An 18,736-nucleotide genomic window follows, 5' to 3' on the forward strand; every position below is an offset into this window, starting at 1 on the left:
GCAAAAAGAGGATGATAAATATATCGTTGTTTTTGAGATTTATCAGGTTGAGAAGGCATGGCAGAACTTATGTAATAAAACTAAAAGCAAGGAAAAGAAAAAAAAGAGCAAAAAATTTAAATCATAAACTATGATTCCATGTTAATATATTTTTGAGAATAAAGAACATGAGAAGAAAGAATATGAATTATGTATGTGGGGATATATTTTCTGAAGTACCAACACATGGCTAAGGTGACGCCGATGTGTCAGCCGAGGTACCACGTGTCTAGGTCGTGACGCCGAGGTTATCTCCGAAGATATCAGAATCCGAGATAAGTGGATAAGAGACAAGAGTCCTAGAATGAGGAGGGAACTCAGCCTGGATAAGGATAAAGCTCTTAGGAAGTTTATCTCTATCTATTGAAGAGTCCAAGATTAGCACTGAACAAGAGTCCATTGAAGCTAGGCTTCTAGTAGGACAAGGATTGAGTTAACTATAAAAGAGAGGCACCCCCGATGGGTCTAGGGTACGCAATTTATATTTAGTACAGTGAGTCTAGCACTATTGATTATCTTTGAGAGATATACTGACTTGATCGTCGGAATGCCCCCGGGTGGACGAACCACCGCCAGAATCTTCTCTTTCTGTTGCAGGTCAGCCAGGTGTCATCTATTTTGCCAGTACTCTCCAGCTGAATAACTAAGTTGGCAGTGTGATCGGAAAATCACTCACACAATTTGGCACTGTCTGTGCGAAAGAAAGGAGAATAGATGGCCAGTGACGGACAGAAGGAAAAGTTTGGGGACGACACTCCTACTGGGAGTGGCTGACCTGTCGACCTTGACGTCGAAGGAGACAATCGCACACAGAAACTCGTGACCAGAATAACAACAAGAAAGACGTCAGCTAGGATGGCGACATACCAAAGAAGCCAAATCAAAGTGGGTACTACAATGAAGATGACCTCCAGGTATGGAAGGATAGATGCCTGAGGAGGGATGAAGAGCTAAAAGAGATGGCAAACAAATTGGCAGACCTGCAATCGGTTGTCAATTTCATGATGCAAAACAATGTCATGCAGCCACCATAACCGCTGCAGGACACGCCGATTCCAGCGGCCAATGCCCAAAAGGGAGGGCAGAAGACAATCCCAATAGTCCCTCAGCACACCAGAAACGAAAAACACTCTCACCGGCCTTCCAGGGAGGTCGGGCAGGAGAGTCAAGGAGAGAGGAGTTACGGAGGACGCATCGCGCCAAGAAGGCAGACCCCAAAGAACATCGACATGTTCAGGGGTAGGCACTCTACTTCGACACAACTCACGGAGAAAGATCGAAAAGGACCCACCATGAAGCTGAGAGTAGTATACCGAAAAGACTAAAGTCAAGAGATAGCCGAGCTCCTGGGCGGAGCAAAGAAGACTTGAGAGATTACCTCAAGAGGAAGTAGCAGAATGTCGATGCCGAGGTAATTTCCCCTGAAAAGCCGAGAACACCATTCTCAGTGGAGTTAGACAAATTTGAGGCGCCGAAGAGATTTAGTATGTCGAGGTTCCAAATATACGATGGTAAGTCAGACCCCAACTTTCATGTTGGGTTATACCTGAACTTAATGGCGTTGTATAGTGGGAACGAGCCGTTGCTCTGCAAAGTGTTCCCCTCATCTTTTGAGGAGATTGCATCAGATTGGTTCCACAAATTACCAAAGGGAAGCGTAAAATCTTGGAAAGGCCTGGCCGAGATGTTTGTGGCTAGGTTCGTGACAAACAAACTGCAGCCATTGAGGGTGGACGCATTGATGGCTCTGAAGATCAGTAAGGATGAAGGTCTTAGGGCCTATGCAAAAAGATACTATGAGGTGTTCAACCAAATACCAAAGTGTAATCAAGAGGTGGCGGCTGTATCTTTTAAGAACGGCATAAAAGACAACTGTCCACTACGAAAATCATTGGCAAAGACATTGCCAAAAAGTATGGAAGAGCTCATGGCGAGAATCGAAAAGTATGCTAGAGCCGAGGAAGACACGTCGGGGATTAGGAAGACAAAACAGGAGAAGGGAAACGGCTCGCCGAAGCAAGGTCGAGGTAACAATGGATTGAGCAAGCAAGAGACAGAACTGAGGGCTACACAGGCAGTGATAACTGTGTTTTGTATCCCAATTCACAAAGTCCTGGATCAAATTTGGAATCAACCCTATTTCAGAACACCAGCAAAGGCACCATGAGAATTCATGGGAAGAAATCTTGGCAGGCATTGTGCCTACCACAATGAAAATGGGCATATGACTCAGGGCTGCAGAGCCCTTAAAACGCACTTGGAAGACCTGGTGAGACAAGGCCATCTGAGAGACCTCGTCAATGAGGCCAGAATAAGGGAAGAATAGGCAAGATTGCCTCAAGGGACAGCGACTCCACCTCCCCCAGCACAGCAACCACAAGCAGGAGGACCTTGGGTAATTAATGTAATTCACTCAAAGGTCAGTGAAAATGAGATTAGAGGGGAGACCCAGAAGGTGAAGCACTTGCAGCATATCTACCAAGTCGGGGAGAAGAGACATCGGGCAGAGGAGTGCCAAGGACCAGTGGTGTCGTTCTCTGAAGCCGACCTTGAGATGGTACAGCACTCGCATAATGATGCCTTGGTAGTATCCCTCTAGGTTAGGGAATGCCAAGTAAGGCGCATCCTGATTGACGAAGGCAGCTCTTGTGACATCATGTATGTCCGATGTGATAAGGAGCTTGACCTTCACCCAGACGACATGGAGAAATCCAATAGCCCAATGGTCGGGTTCAATAGAACGCCGACATGGCCGTTAGGAACAACCAGCTTGGAGGTACAGGTAGGCACCAGGAAGATAACAACAAAGTTCACCGTAATTGACACACCCTCCCCTTACAACATTATTTTGGGAAGACCATGGTTGCATGCAATGAGGGATGTTCCCTTAACTTTGCATCAACTATTACGGTTCCCAACAGAGCATGGGATTGAGGAGGTCAGAGGAGATTAGCTGCAGGCAAAGAATTGCTCCATGGCAGCAATGAAATCCACTGCAGCATAAGAGAACCAGAGAAGGCAGAGATCAAAGACGAAGACGTGGAGGTCTTAGAGGATGTCGGCAAGGAGCCAGCCGAGAAGAGTGAAGAAGCATTGAAGAAAATCCTCGTCCATGAGGGGGACGAAGAACGCTTCTTTCTTATCGACTCAGGCTTAGTCGAAGAAGAAGAAAAACAGTTGGAAGCTTTTTTGAGAGCAAATATTGAGGTGTTTGCTTGGACACCTTATGAGATGCCTGGCATTGACCCCGAGGTCACTTGCCATAAATTGAATGTTGATAGGTCGGTAAAACCAGTGATCCAACGAACAAGAAGACCGATGTTGATACACATCAAAGCAGTGGAGGAAGAAGTAGACAGACTTCTAGAGGCCAAGGCCATTCGAGAGGTAAATTACCCCACATGGCTATTAAACACAGTGGTGGTGAAGAAGAAGAACAGTAAATGGAGGGTCTAGGTGAACTTTACTAGCTTGAACAAAGCCTGTCCCAAAGATAGTTTTCTTCTACACAAGATTGACCAGCTGGTAGACGCCACTTCGGGGCATGGGAGGATGAGCTTCCTGGATGCCTACAGGGGATACCATCAGATAGCCATGTATCCCCCAAATGAAGAGAAGACTGCGTTTATCACCCCAAAAGGTCTGTACTGCTACAGAGCGATGCCTTTTGGGTTGAAAAACGCAGGAGCAACTGTAGACACCCCATTTTTGACCGACCTTAAGACTCAGATGTCATCGATTGAGCGCTCGGTGATCGCGCATGTTATGCTCGTCCTGAGGTCACGAAGTCTCGGCTGAGAGCCTTGCCTCCAGACTTCGGGACTTTTTGTGCTTCGCCTCGGTTTGCGAACCAAGTTCTATTTTCTCTTCCCGAAGGGAAGGAGAGGTCTCGTAGACCATCTCTCAGTGGCTGTAGGCTACTTTTCATGGTCGTAGACCACTGTTCCCGTTTGGAGACCAGTTTTCGATTTTCGGAGCCGTGGGCCGTGTGCCTCAGTTCGGGACCACTTAACTACCTCTGTTTGCTCCGATTTTTGGTACACACCTTGTTTCCTCTCTTTAGAGGGACACTGTGGCCTGGAAGACCACCTTTTCTTCTTGGAGACCACCTTTCCCCGGTCGGCCAATTTTTCTTGACAGGTAAGTGGTCTCCCTCACTTTTGAGCCATATTTTCTGTTCTCCTATACCACCACTGAGTTGCTTTCACCTGGGAGACCACCAATTAGGGCTGCTGACCAGCTTTTGATGATTGACCCTTTTGAACCTGGTCGGCCGACCACCTGAACTGGTCGGCCAGCTTTCTCTTTTTTTGTTTTACTGAGTGTTAGCCAGCTGTGCCAGCTGGAAGCCTCAGAATTGATCCTCCATACACATGGAGGATCTTTAAGCTTGGTTTTAAGCTTCTTGAGGAAGATTTAGCCCCTCTCCTCTATAAAGGAAGAGGTCCTCTTCCATTGCAAAGGTTGAGACTTTGCTTCTAAGGCATACAATATACATCTCTCTATATCTCTCTCTTTTGTGCTAAAATTCTCTATAGTTCTTGGCCCTTTGCACACCAACCCTTAGCTTAACCCTTCCACCATCCATCCAAGCACCTTGAAGCTAGTTTTCAGAGGTTGAAGGTTTGCTACTTTGGTCCAGAAGCTGCTAGAGGTCTTCTTTACAAGGGTAACACTCATTTCCCCCTTTTAAGCATTATTTTACTTCACATCTTAGCTCCATTTGCAAGCATATTTGGACTTTGTCATAAACTGAAAAAGTCATATTTTGAGCTCCTCTTGAAGTTTGTTTAAGGTCATTTTTCTGTTGGGGGTCATCTACCCCCTTGCATGCTTGTTTTCACCTTGTTTTGAGCCATGCATCTAGGCCTTTGAAGTGAGCTTCATTTGGCCTTCTAGCCACTGAAATCTAGTGGATTTTTAGTGGCTAGAATACTTTTTTGAGCCCCAAAATCAAAGAGGGGTGACCCTCTCAACCCTTGTCTTGTTTACTAGCATTGTTGGCCTAACAAAGGGGCCTATATTTACACCCTTCTTGAGCATGTTTCAGGCCATTTTTGATGAGTTTTAGGACCTGCATAAATTCTTTCCAAAGTTTTTTTTGCCATATTAGGTGTCCCTCTTGCATGTGTAGAGTAACCCTCTTCATAGCCTTTCAAAGGAGCCTTTACTTGCATGCTTCCTAGCCTCATTTCAGGCCATTTTCAGTGAGTTTTAGGGCCTTCATAACCTCTATTCAAAGCTGGTTTTGCCATTTTTGATGTCTATCTTGCATGTGTAGAGTAACCCTCTTCATAGCCTTTCAAAGGAGCCTTTACTTGCATGCTTCCTAGCCTCATTTCAGGCCCTTTTCAGTGAGTTTTAGGGCCTTCATAACCACTTTCCAGAGGTGGTTTTGCCATTTTTGATGTCTATCTTGCATGTGTAAAGTAACCCCTTGCATAGGCTTTCAAAGGAGCACATCATTCTAGCATGTGTTGACTGAGTTCCAATGGGTTTTAGGTCATATTTTGGCATGCTTTGTTTCTATTTTTGGTTGGTTTGGTAGTCCTTCACATGCTTCATATAGTTGTAGTGCAAGTCATGGTTCACTAGCTTGTTTTACATGATGTTTTGGCCACTTTTCCTAGCATATTTTGGCCTTGCCTTAAACTGATTTTGTGCATGTTTTGGACTGCCTTAGCTCTGTTTTTGGGTCTCATGGTCGAATGATGCTTGTTTTGCATGCCTGTAGTTCAATATCCATGCTTAACTTTGAGTTTTGAGGTCCATCGCATGCATATACTGAGGTGTTTTCATGTTTTGGGGCCATTTCACATCATATTTCAGAGCCTATATGCATGCCATATTCCCATGATTTTCACTCTTTAAGTGCATTAGAGAATCGGGCTTGTATGCCTCATTTACCGACCATTGCATGGGCTTCATTTGAATGCATTCTGAGCCATCGTTTTAGACTAATTTCCCACTATCTTGGACCTGCCTAGTGTCTATTTCGGGTTGGTTTTGCCATTTGTGCATTGCTTTGTGTACCTCTAGTGTAACGCACTTCACTAGTTTCGGTATTCAGGCCATCTAGCATGCATCGTGTGAAGTATTTGCATGATTCGGGACCATTGTGCATCACATGTCAGAGCAGGATCATGTGCCATTCTATGCCATATTTCATCCTTTGCCAAGCTTTGTTAGAGTTGCATGTTGTGTCTTAGGATCGGTTCTTTGCATTCGTGCATATTTGCATGTATTTCAGTTGTCTCATTTTCATCATATGGCCACTGATTTGAGTGTGGCTGAGGTCCACTCATATTGGTTTAAGTCCATCTTGCATTGTGTATGCCATATAGCTCATGTGCATTGAGTATGCCATTCTAGGTTCATAACATTGCGTATGCTAATTGCATGCGTGCATATCATCCCTCGCATGCCAGCATGATTAGGTTACATTGCATTTAGGGTTGCATGTTAGCCACATTATGTATGCCATCTCATTGCATTGTGTTTGGAGTAGGGGTAGTCCAAACACAGGAAACGAGGGACGTTTCGTACTCAAAGTGATGAAACGTGTCTCAATTCCCGGTCGCCGACACTCCGGATTACCCATGATGGAGTTTAGGCCTTGTTGCGTTTACATGTGCATTCATTTCATATTGAGTCGTGCAATTTGACTCCTCGGCCATCATGCATCGAGATGTGTGATTGGTGGCACGAGGATCGAGGTCTATACTCCTTAGAGCTTGTGCAATAACAGGGAGAGTGGTTGTGCATACATATGTAAAAATACTTTTCCATGCCCCTTTCTTGCTCTCTGTTGCAGAAAATCGGAAATCGACAGCAAAAACCGGTCAACAACCTTCTGGAGTTTTGTACAGCATTTCGAGATCAATTGCAAACAGAGGCGAATCGGGGCATCGCGAGGAATTTCCCGACGAGGCGGCTCGAGCATGTATGCATCTTCCATCATTCGGAACAGAGCTGAGGCGGTCCATTTAGCTTGCATGCTAATTTATTTGCTTTTTTAGTTAATTTGTTGATTAATTAGGGTTTTGTAATATTTAATTAGCTAGAGTAATTAATTATTTATTCAGACTGTATTATTTATTCGGACCCTCCGAGCGAGGGCACAATTGTAATAACTGTGCGTGTGTGTGACGTATGTCTTCCAACCCCACGTCTTTCTCCCTTTTATTTATCAGTTTATGATGTTTAGATTAGGGCATGTTTCAATTAGCATACTTATGCTTGCATGTTTGCATCATTCATCTGTATTGCATGCACCGGGCTCGGTGTATCATACTAACTGCATTGTATTCCAATTCCAAGTTGAACACGTGTTAGCTGTAGCATCTCATATGCCATTCTTAGGATAGCCGAGCCTATTTCTAGTTGCATTTTGCATATGTTGCATTAGCCATCTTAGGCCTCGTTTGGCAAGAGGCTATTTTAGCCAATTAGCCAAAAAGTTACTAAATTAGCCAAAAAGCCAACAACTCATACCAAAAAGTCAAAGATTCTCTTTTCTCTCTACTTTTTGCACATCTTTTCGTAATTAGCCAAAAAAGTCATCCCAAACATACAAGTTTTTTTTACCTACCTTTTTAGCCAAATAGCCAAAAAGTTACTAAATTAGCCTGTTCCCAAACGAGGCCTTAACATGAACTAGGATCATGCATTGATTACTAACTAGTTTCTATTTTGGCTCGGAGTACTCGGTAAGTGTTTATGCTTTAGCATCCTTGTATGTGTGTGAGTGACTGCCATGATAGCATGTTTACCATGAGGCTAACTGCTTATGTGATATACCTGCCTGAATACCTGTGGGTGAAGGTTGGATTATCTGAATTGGAATAATGCATTGACTGCAAATCATTTTGTTTTCTAAGCCCACCTGAGGGTGGCAAATTCGCATTTTAGCCTACCTGCGAGTAGCAAACCGTTTCAAAAGCAAACATGAGGTGTTTTGTTCCAATTCAGGCGATCCAATCTATACTTGTATGTTGTGTGCATCACGTAGTAAATCTAGGCTAATAACCGGAATAAGAGCACATAATATTTTCAAAACTCGATATCATGGTTAGTAGAGGCGGATCGAGCGGGGGTGCTCACGAAATGACCTTCCCCAATCGTACCTAAGTTCCCGAGCCGAGGCAACTTTGGTGATGACGGACGCGTGGCCTTAGGCAAACGAGTCAGGGTTTCCTAAATTCCCCAAAATAAAATATTTAGGTGGTGACTCTGCATCTGGCAAAGCAGTCCATGTTTGGCACTTCTTTCAAAAAAATCTATTTTCAAAAACAATTTGCCGAATTTGGACTCTTTGATGATTCATCGGTCTTGCATTGCACTCTGCGAGATTAGATACAGAACCGTGACATTTGAGTCCTGAACTGTAGTGAGCCCATATGAACAAAACGGGATTCCTCCCCGGGACGTCCGGGGACGTCTACAGCAACTTACCAAAGACTGGTAACCAAGATGTTCAAACACCTGATTGGCAGAACGGTGGAAGTTTACATCGTTGATATGGTTGTGAAGACCAAGGAACCTAAAGGTCATCTGACCGACCTAAAAGCAGTCTTTGACATCCTTAAACAATATCAGCTTCGACTCAATGCAGCGAAGTGTGCATTTGGAGTGGGATTTGGTAAGTTTTTGGGATACCTTGTGACTAGAAGGGGCATTGAGGCCAGCCCAGATCAGATTAAGGCCATCTTGGAATTGAAGAGCCCGACGTCGGCAAAACAGGTACAAATGTTGACTGGAACGGCCACAGCTCTGAATAGGTTCATAAGCAGAAGCTCAGACAAGTGCAAACCTTTCTTCAACTTAGTGAAGAAAGCTACAGATTTTTTATGGACAGAAGAATGCGAGGCCGCCCTGGCCGACCTGAAGAAGTATTTGACCACAACTCCAGTTCTTTCAAATCCAGAACTTGGGGAGGAGTTGTTTTTGTACTTAGCAGTCTTAAAACACGCAGTAAGCGCAGTGGTAATCCAAGAAGAAAAAAGGGGAGCAAAGGGTTGTTTACTATGTAAGCAAAACCCTGGCTGATGCAGAAACAAGGTATCTACCCTTAGAAAAATTGGCACTGGCTTTAGTAATGGCTTCAAAGAAATTGAACCATTACTTCCAGGCCCATAAAATTGTGGTACTAACAGAACACCCCTTGAAGTCTTTGCTACAACAAGGAGACCTGACAGGAAGAATAGCCAAATGGGCAGTGGCCTTGGGACAGTATGACTTGGAATATAGACCCAGAACAGCAATCAAAGGCTAAGTTTTGGCCGACTTCGTGGCCGAGTTCACACCAGAATCCATCGCACATCGGGTTCTGTTAAGCCGAGGTGAACGATGTCCAAGCAAGCAAGGAGAAGCCCAACCAAATGCAACAGAACAAAGGAAGAAGGAAAAACTCGCACCCTGCAGCATTTACATCGGCGACTCCTTTCGACTGTTTGTCGATGGGAGCTCAAACCGGCAAGGAACGGGGGCAGGAGTAGTACTGGTATCTCCAGATGGAGAAATATTGGAACAGTCCATTTGATTGGAGTTCAAGGCCTCAAACAATGAAGCAGAGTATGAAGCATTGATTGCAAGACTAAAGCTGGCGGTAGCAGCAGAAATAGATGAAGTAATAGTCTTCTGTGACTCCCAGCTCATAGTCAACCAGACAACAGGCGAATTTGCAGTCCGAGATGAAAGGATGTCAGCCTACGCAAAGGAAGTCAACAGGTTAGTAGCTTTATTTCAGAATTGCTGACTACATCAGGTTAGCCGAGATGATAATAGTCACGCTGATGCACTAGCCAATCTGGCCAGTGCAATACAACCTGGAAAAGCAAGGACGATAATGGTCGAATACTTGTTAGGCCCGAGCATCGAACCACTGACCACAGAGCATGAAGCAATGTGTGTGGACATGGGACCAAGCTGGATGGATGCAATTATTGCATTTCTGAAAGAAGGAAAGCTGCTAGATGACCACAAGGAGGCACACAAGATCAGATTGCAATCGGCAAGATTCAGTCTACCAGTAGAAGGACATCTCTACAGAAGATCTTTCACGGGACCCCTTTTACGGTGCGTACACCCATCACAAGTTAAAGATTTTCTATATGAAATACATGAAGGAATCTATGGAAGCCACACCGGGGGTAGATCACTAGCCCATAGGGCTATTACCCAGGGGTATTGGTGGCCCTACATGCAAAAAGACGCAGAAGCCTATGTCAAGAAGTGTGAAAAATGCCAAAGGTTTGCCCCACTGATACACCAGCCAGCAGCAGACCTTAACCCAGTATCCAGTCCTTGGCCATTTGCCCAATAGGGCATGGATCTCGTTGGGCAACTGCCCCAAGCAACTGGACAAAGGAAGTACCTGCTGGTAGTAACAGATTACTTCACCAAGTGGATAGAAGCTGAGCCCTTAGCCAAGATTCGAGATGTAAACGTGAAGAACTTCTTATGGAAAAACATCATCACCAGATTTGGGATTCCGAGAGCAATAGTTGCTGACAATGGAACACAATTTGACAGCAAGCCAATCAAGAACTTCTGTGCAAAGTTCAAGATCAAGAACTACTTTTCAACTCCAAGCTTTCCTCAAAGCAATGGTCAAGCAGAAGCATCCAACAAAGTTATCCTAGATGGGATAAAGAAGAGGCTGCAGGCAGCAAAAGGAAAGTGCGTAGATGAACTACCAAGTGTGCTCTGGGCATATCGAACTACGCCGAGAAGATTAACAGGGAAATCCCCCTTTGCCATGACCTATGGCACAGAAGCTGTCATTTTGCTTAAAGTCGGCATCCCTGGGATCAGAACCCAGGGAGTAGAGAGCGGGACTAATGATGTACTCTTAGCCCGAGATCTAGACCTACTAGAAGAAAGAAGGGAGAAGGCTGCAATTCAGCTCGCAGCTTACCAGCAACAGCTCGCCAGAGCTTATAATAAAAGAGTCAACCCAAGGGAGTTCCAAGTCGGCGACCTAGTCCTGAGAAAAGTCGTCGGCAACAAGAAGGATACCAGGGACGGCAAGCTTGGCCCAAACTAGGAAGGACCCTACAAAATCACTTCGGTATTGGGCAACGAGGCATATCGGCTTGAAGATAGTGAGGGCAAAGAGTTGCCAAGACCCTGGAATGCTTGTAATCTGAAGTTTTTCTATCATTAAAATTTTTCTTGTTGTTTGCCGACGTAATGAATAAAATTTCAGCAGAATTCTTCTATATTTGTGACTGATAAAGATACATAACATTGTTTCTGGAAGACATGCATAATGAGACCCCAAGTGGAACTTAGGTTCACATTAGGGGGCAGAGAGAAGAGAAATGATGTTTAACACTTGTTGAAACTTGAGAAAAGTTTACAAATTGAAGTTAAACCGAAATGATGTTTAACACTTGTTGAAACTTGAGAAAAGCTTACAAGTTGAAGTTAAACCGAAATGATGTTTAACACTTGTTGAAACTTGAGAAAAGTTTACAAGTTAAAGTTAAACTAAAATGATGTTTAACACTTGTTGAAACTTGAGAAAAGTTTACAAGTTAAAGTTAAACTGAGGTGATGTTAAACACTTGCTGAAATTTGCGACAAATTTACAAGTTGAAACCGAGGTTATGCCAAGAAAAGTGCTTGGATACTTGCCGAAGTAAATCGTCATAACCGAGGTATGTTACCCGAGAAGGTTGCACAAGATAGAAATATGTATTAAAGATATGCAAATTATTCTAAGTATGAAAGACATACAAGAAGCAATAAAGGGAAGACAAACAATGCAAACATTCAAGAAAGAAGTTGTAATCATGAAAAGGCACATCGGCAACTTAAAGAGTTTACATTACTTTGAAAGGAGAAACAAAGTACAAGAAAAGAAAAAAAAAACGTAAGGCTAAGATTCTTCAGCATCATTAACAAGCTGGGGCTGGATCTCGAAAGACTGCTGGGAGGGAATCTTGGTGGCCTTCTCAGCTGCAAGCTCAGCGTCGATTTCTTGCAAAGTTTGATCGAGGCTCTTGTCAGCAATGGGCCCGTCCGATATCACCTTTTAAGGTGTGGCATCCTTGGGGACCTCCTCTACCTCTTCAACCTCCTTATCCTGAGTCAAGTCCAGGACTTGCTCATTTTGAGTAGGTGATTTGGCCGCAACAGCTTCCTTGGGCTTCCTCACCAAAACCTCCTCCTCGGACTCAAAGTCGTCATCAGATTGAGTTGGAGTTGGAGGGAATGGAAGAGGAATGGCGTCGGCGTTCCTAAGGGGCGAGTCAGCGGGGACATCAAGCTTTTTTAGAAAAGACATCCAACCAAGGGTGAAACCCTTGTTGCATGCCTGCTTCACTTGCTTTTCGTAGTTCGCCGTGACGTCGGCCAGCCCCTCGTTGTAGCCCTTTTCTTCGGCTACCTTGACTTCGGCCTCTTTGGTGGCTAGAGCGTCTTGCAGTTCTTTTTGGGCTTGGGCCATTTTCTCCTCAGCATCCTTCTTTTCGGCCTCAAGCACCTTTTTGATGGCCTCAGCAGAGTCTGCCTTTTCTTCAGCGTCGTTTTGGGCTTTGATGGCTGCCTCGACCTGATCTTCCAACTTTTTCATTTTTGATTGCAAACTTTTGTTGGTCTTTTGAAGGCTGGAGACCTCCCTCTTCATTTCTGCCAGCTTCTCCCGATTCTCAAAAGATTGTACTGAGAAGGAATGGGCATGCTGGATGGCCTGAAAGAAAAACAAAACAAAAATTGTTAGAAAAAATTGCAAGTATGGAATGAACAAGAAAGAAAGAGAAAGTTGGAAGATAAAGACACTTACTTGAACGGAGCGTTGAAGCATCAGAGCGTAGTTTTCATACTCGCTTAACTCGGCAGTTCGGTGAAGATCGCCGGGGAGAAGCAGAGCGGTACTGAGGGCTACGCCAACGTTAATGTCATCAGTGCTATCATTAGCCATAACTGGCTTATCTTCCAGAGTGATTTTGGGGGCCCAGGGGGCATCATGTTTTTTGGACCCCGAGGTGGTTGTAGAGGATGACCTCAGTTTTTTTGATTTTGGGGATTCGGATAGTTGGGCCTCAAAACGCCTCTTCCCAGTAACAGACTGAGACTTGTCGCTCTCATGCAAATTAGAAATCAGCAAAGTGTCCTCAGTGTCGACCTGAGTCACCTTTGCCTTTGGTTGAGCCTTTTTAATTCTTTTTTGTTTAGGAGGAGGCTGGGTTTGCGCTGGTGGAGCGTCAACGGTTGATGGGATGCTAGCTAGGAGATCTTTTGAAACAGCTTTTTGATGGCCCATCTCGGCAAAAAAAAATGGTTCATCACTGGCGTTGTCGTTGGGATATCGGGATCAGGTATGGAGCCGAGGTTGACGGCTGCTCAGCTGGATCAGAGGTTGATCCTTGGTCTATCCGAGATGTGGACTCGACTTGTGGAGTTGTGGCAAAAGGTGGAGAAAGGCTTTTCTTCTTCTTTTTTGGGACGTCGGGAAGAGCCGACTTATATGTGGGGATGAAGCTGAGAAGCAGAGGGGCCTTCCGCTTGAGAAATGGCAGATCCAAAAGTCTCCTCAAGTCTTTGCTGGGAAAGAAAGACTGACGGAAACCCTTTGGTGGCTGAGAAAGAGCTGCAAGCAAAACCGACGTTAGAAGCAGATAAAATATTAAAGACTTTGAAAAATTTTGAAAAACAAACAAGTATGGACGCAGGGCTCTTACCATTGCCCTCTACAAAAACGGATCGAGGAAGAGGGTAAAGATGGAGGTCCTCATCTGGAGCGAACTCCCAGTTCCCCGAGGTAATAAAGTAGTCGTCTCCAGCTCCCTAGTTGGAGTCAGGAAGGTCGGCTACGATTTTGTACTCTATAGATCTTGGCTTGAGGTAGTAAACATAGCCCGTATCTCTTTTGAGGCCATATATGGTGTAGCAGTACTGGATATCGGCTAAAGTGATCCTAGCGTTTTCTTGTTTGGCTAAGGTTATTATGCCATTAATGACTCGGTAGGAGTTGATGGCAAGTTGCATTGGGTTCAACTTATAGTAGTGGATTATCTCACGGAAAAGGATGTTGAGTGGAAGCCGAAGTCCGCACTCAATAAAGGCTATAATAAGGAAGGGCATAGAGTCAGTTGTGGGCATAATAGAGTCGTCATCCCCAGCCAACCTCAGATGGATGTCGGCAGGGATGTCAAACTCATGCCTAAAGTGATCTAATTTGCTCGGGGTATCTACCCTATGTTTCCACATACCCACGATATCGGCCTGAATTGGAAGAACTAGGTTTCAGAGTGAAGGTGTTTTAAAAGGGTTATTTGGACCTCGGTAACAACCTAAAGTATGTGCTGGGAAAGAGTTTGTGGAAATAGTTTCAGTTTTTCCTAATAATCGTGGGTTCTACAAGCAAACCCCAAACCTAGATCTATGGAAACGAAGATTGAAGGCGCGAAATCTGGAAAACAGAAAAGCAAGATTTTGCTTCAGAATCAAGAACAGAGATGGACTATCAAGAACATTGTAAATACGAAGGGTATGAGGCCAAGAATAGTGCAGAAAAGTTGTGAATAGTGCGAGTATTCAAGACATGGGCAAGGAACAAAATCGTGAACTAAATATGCTCAGATACAAGATTCATAAGTCAAAAACTTGAGTAAAACAGTAATGACGACTAATAATGAAGTAGAATTTCTTGAAAAGCAACAAGAAATAAGAACCAGGAAGAACAGTGGCTTACCAGAAAGAGGAAAGCCGGAAATGGATTTGTCGAAGTCTGACGACGGTTGCAAAAGTAAAAGAACGGTGGAAATCATGCCGGAGGTGGTAAACGAAGCAAGTTGCAGAACTCAGAAAGCTTGAGCAATGGCGGATTTGAGGGAAAGAACTAGAGAGAGAAAAAGTTAAAGTATTGAACAAAAAGAGGGAAAACGTTTTTGTTAAAACTTGAAACGGTGGCAAACGAAATTAATGCGCCTAAAACAACGTGAGCATCAGACAGCGCACGCATGCGTGAGACGATTTAGAAGCGCGTCACAAGCACGATCCAGTAAGGAGAAGGCACGTGGTTATGATAGTTGAGTAATTATGCATGACAACTCATGCGCGTGAAGAAGTTCTTGGAAATCTTGATCTTTAAGAAGACATGTCGGCCTATAATAATGATCTCGGCAGAAGCCGATGTACTGGCAGGAAGTATCGATATAGGTTCCATCACCTCAGAATACCGAGGTAATAGAACCTAGGGGGCAGTTGTGGGGATATATTTTTTGAAGTACCAACACGTGGCTAAGGTGACGCCGACGTGTCAGCCAAGGTACCACGTGTCCTGGTCGTGACGCCGAGGTTATCTCGGCAAGGCCGAGGTTATCTCCGAAGATATCAAAATTTGAGATAAGTGGATAAGGAACAAGAGTCCTAGAATGAGGAGGGAACTCAGCCTGGATAAGGATAAAACTCTTAGGGAGTTTATCTCTATCTATTGAAGAGTCCAAGATTAGCACTGAACAAGAGTCCATTGAAGCTAGGCTTCTAGTGGGACAAGGATTGAGTTAACTATAAAAGAGAGGCACCCCCGATGGGTCTAGGGTACGCAATTTATATTCAGTGTAGTGAGTCTAGCACTATTGATTATCTTTGAGAGATATACTGACTTGATCGTCGGAGTGCCCCCGGGTGGACGAACCACCGCCAGAATCTTCTCTTTTTGTTGTAGGTCAGCCAGGTGTCATCTATTCTGTCAGTACTCTCTAGCTAAATAACTAAGTTGACAGTGTGATCGGAAAATCACTCACACAATGTATATTGAGCAAGTGGCTGTTTTAGCCTAAAAGCCAAAAAGTTACTAAAAAAATAAAAAAACCAACAACTTATACAAAAAAGTCAAAGATTCCATTTTCTTTCTACTTTTTGCACATCTTTTCGTAAAAAGTCAAAAAGTCATCCCAAACATACTAGTTTTTTTTACCTTATATTTTAACTAAAAAGCCAAAAAGTTACTAAAATAACATGTTCCCAAACGAGGCCTGAATATATAGATTGAGTAAGATTAGCCCACAAGAAAGCTAACAAAGGAAATAACTTAATATGGTAATTACAGTAGCTAAATGTACACATTAACATATATACATTAAAACATAGGATGAAAATTCATTAATTGTAAGACAAATAAATAAATAAATAATGAAATGAAATTTACACTAATTTTTTTTCCCTGTTTCTCATAAATACAAATTTTATTTATAAATTATGAAGTTATATAAAGTTATAAAAAAGTAAAAATGACAATAAAAATAAAAAGTTGTATTTAATGTCACATGATTTTTAGTTTTGTAGAATTCATAAAATAATCTATCTCTTGCCTTACTCAAAACAAATTTAATTATTAACTAATAGGTGATTTTAAAATTTTTAAATATAAAATCAAAAAAATAATTCAATTGTTAGTCAATATTATAAAAAATTAAAAGGTTTTAATAGTCTAATTTTTGGTAATTTTGCATTCACTTACACAAATGAAATAAGATTTTTATTTTCCCCAAAGTAAATGGAACTAAATTGAAGCAATGTTTAATTATTTCTACTATCACTTGTAACGCCCTCAAATTATTGAAACCCAACTCATTGGATACAACCCATATTTATTATTCAAATTCCAATTATCAATAGTATTAAACATGTGGAAGAGATAAATAATCTCAACTATGGATCAATTGCCTATATAGAAAAAAACCTCCATCCCTTGTATTCCATTCAAATGTTCCAAATAAAATTACATTCATTGATAAATGCACAATCCCACAAGCTTGAATCTACTGCTAAATAAGTACAAAACAAATGCCTTATGGCTACAATTTTCAAGGGCCTTGCCCTATTACATAAAAATGGGTTTCAAATCTAATTACAAATTAGCCCCTGGCTTTACAAAATGAAACAAAAATGAGTTTCACACTCCAAAATCCTCCATGTCTTTCATCTTAGCATAGACACATCATCAGCACCTAAAAACAATTTTCTACATAAGGATGAGCATAAAATCCAGCAGAGATAATCTTAATGAAGTGTATGAGTCTTAACAATATCATGATACTGAGATGTAATGAAATGTCATGCCCAACGACTTTGACAATCCCTAAGTATGTGTCTACTATCTTTCATGTTTGTACCTGAAAAGTAATCAATAACGTGGGATGAACATATAGTTCAAGTAGGAATCACAATTACTCTAACCAATAACATCACATAGATAGATAGGATCATGAATTCTCCACATAATAATATATATGTAATGTGACTTTTCATAAGCAAATTACATATATATATACATATGTCTTTTCTCAAAAAAGTCATTCTTTAACTATTTCAAGAAAAACAATTCTTATCATTCCAATTACTCAATTAGATTTGGAAGAGTTTATCAACTTCAATTATTTTCACAAAAAAATCCACACTACTACTACACCAAACATCTACACCAACCTACTACCAAACATAATCCCACATCCATCGGTCGGTTACCGAACACGGAGAGTCATTTAGACATCTCATATATTTCCGTTAACTACGAGTATTACGACATGTATACCTATCTACCAATGATAAGGCAATAAACATATAAACTTCTAGTGGTCTTGCTAAGCCTTACATCACAAATATCAACCTGCTTTACTATGTACTAACTGGAAGGAACTCATGACCTTTATCTAGCATAGCTGCTCGCTTTACTGGGTGCTAAATGGGAGAAACGTATTACCTCAATACAGCATAATCACATTCATCACATCCAATTTCCACATCATTCTAGATTACACAATTACTCTACAATACACAACACGTGTACTCTAATCAACAACAATCAATATCATTCTCCATCCATGGCTAAGGGCAAAACTCTAAACAACACTATTCTCGTAAAACATACTCGATAGCAATCAAGTATATCCCAATGTGTAAATCCAATTCCATTTCTCAATTTGCTAAAACATGCATAACACTCTCTTTGAACTTTCAAAACCAAATCCCATTTTTTCAATATTTTACCCTTACAACACTTGCCAAATGATCGGAACTCTCTATTAATTCATTTTTTTACAAATCATAACTTCAATTCATTAAGAAAAACACATGACTCAATAATTACATAACGTTAACTCTTTCATCCAAATCATTTAGCAATACTATTCTTAATTATCATACTTCCAATTTTGTTAATGTCTACACACCACTTAACTCTTACATAATCATCAACAACCTTCATTTTTCTTAGTCATAAGTTAAAATTAGGGCCTTTCCACTTGAACATCCTAAACATGTTCAATTAGCACATAATTTTTCCCAAATCAACAACATAAGATTTAAAAGCATAAAACTCAAACCCTAACCCTCAAAGTTATGCTTTTAGAAATCTTATATATAACAACCCTCATTCTTGTCTTAGACATGCTTATACAAATCTACATGATTTTGGTTTGTTAAACTTGCATTAGCAAACTTTGATTCGTTTTGCCTAAGTAAAGGTTCATGTCTTGTTCTGGTGCTATTGTGTTTTACCTAAGTATTATATGCATGTTTTGTTCCTTGCTCTGTGTGTTGAACCTAGGCTATCTATCTTTGCTACCTCACGCCTAGGTTACACCTTTGAACCTCTTACACCTAGTCCGTTGAGCGTCAACACCTAGGACCATCTTGGAACCACCTTGGTTGATCTCTACCTTCACCCTGACATCTTAGCCGAGAT

Source organism: Camellia sinensis, chromosome 7 (genome assembly GCF_055761805.1).
Source record: "Camellia sinensis isolate YWXY chromosome 7, ASM5576180v1, whole genome shotgun sequence".
Taxonomy (NCBI): Eukaryota; Viridiplantae; Streptophyta; class Magnoliopsida; order Ericales; family Theaceae; genus Camellia; species Camellia sinensis.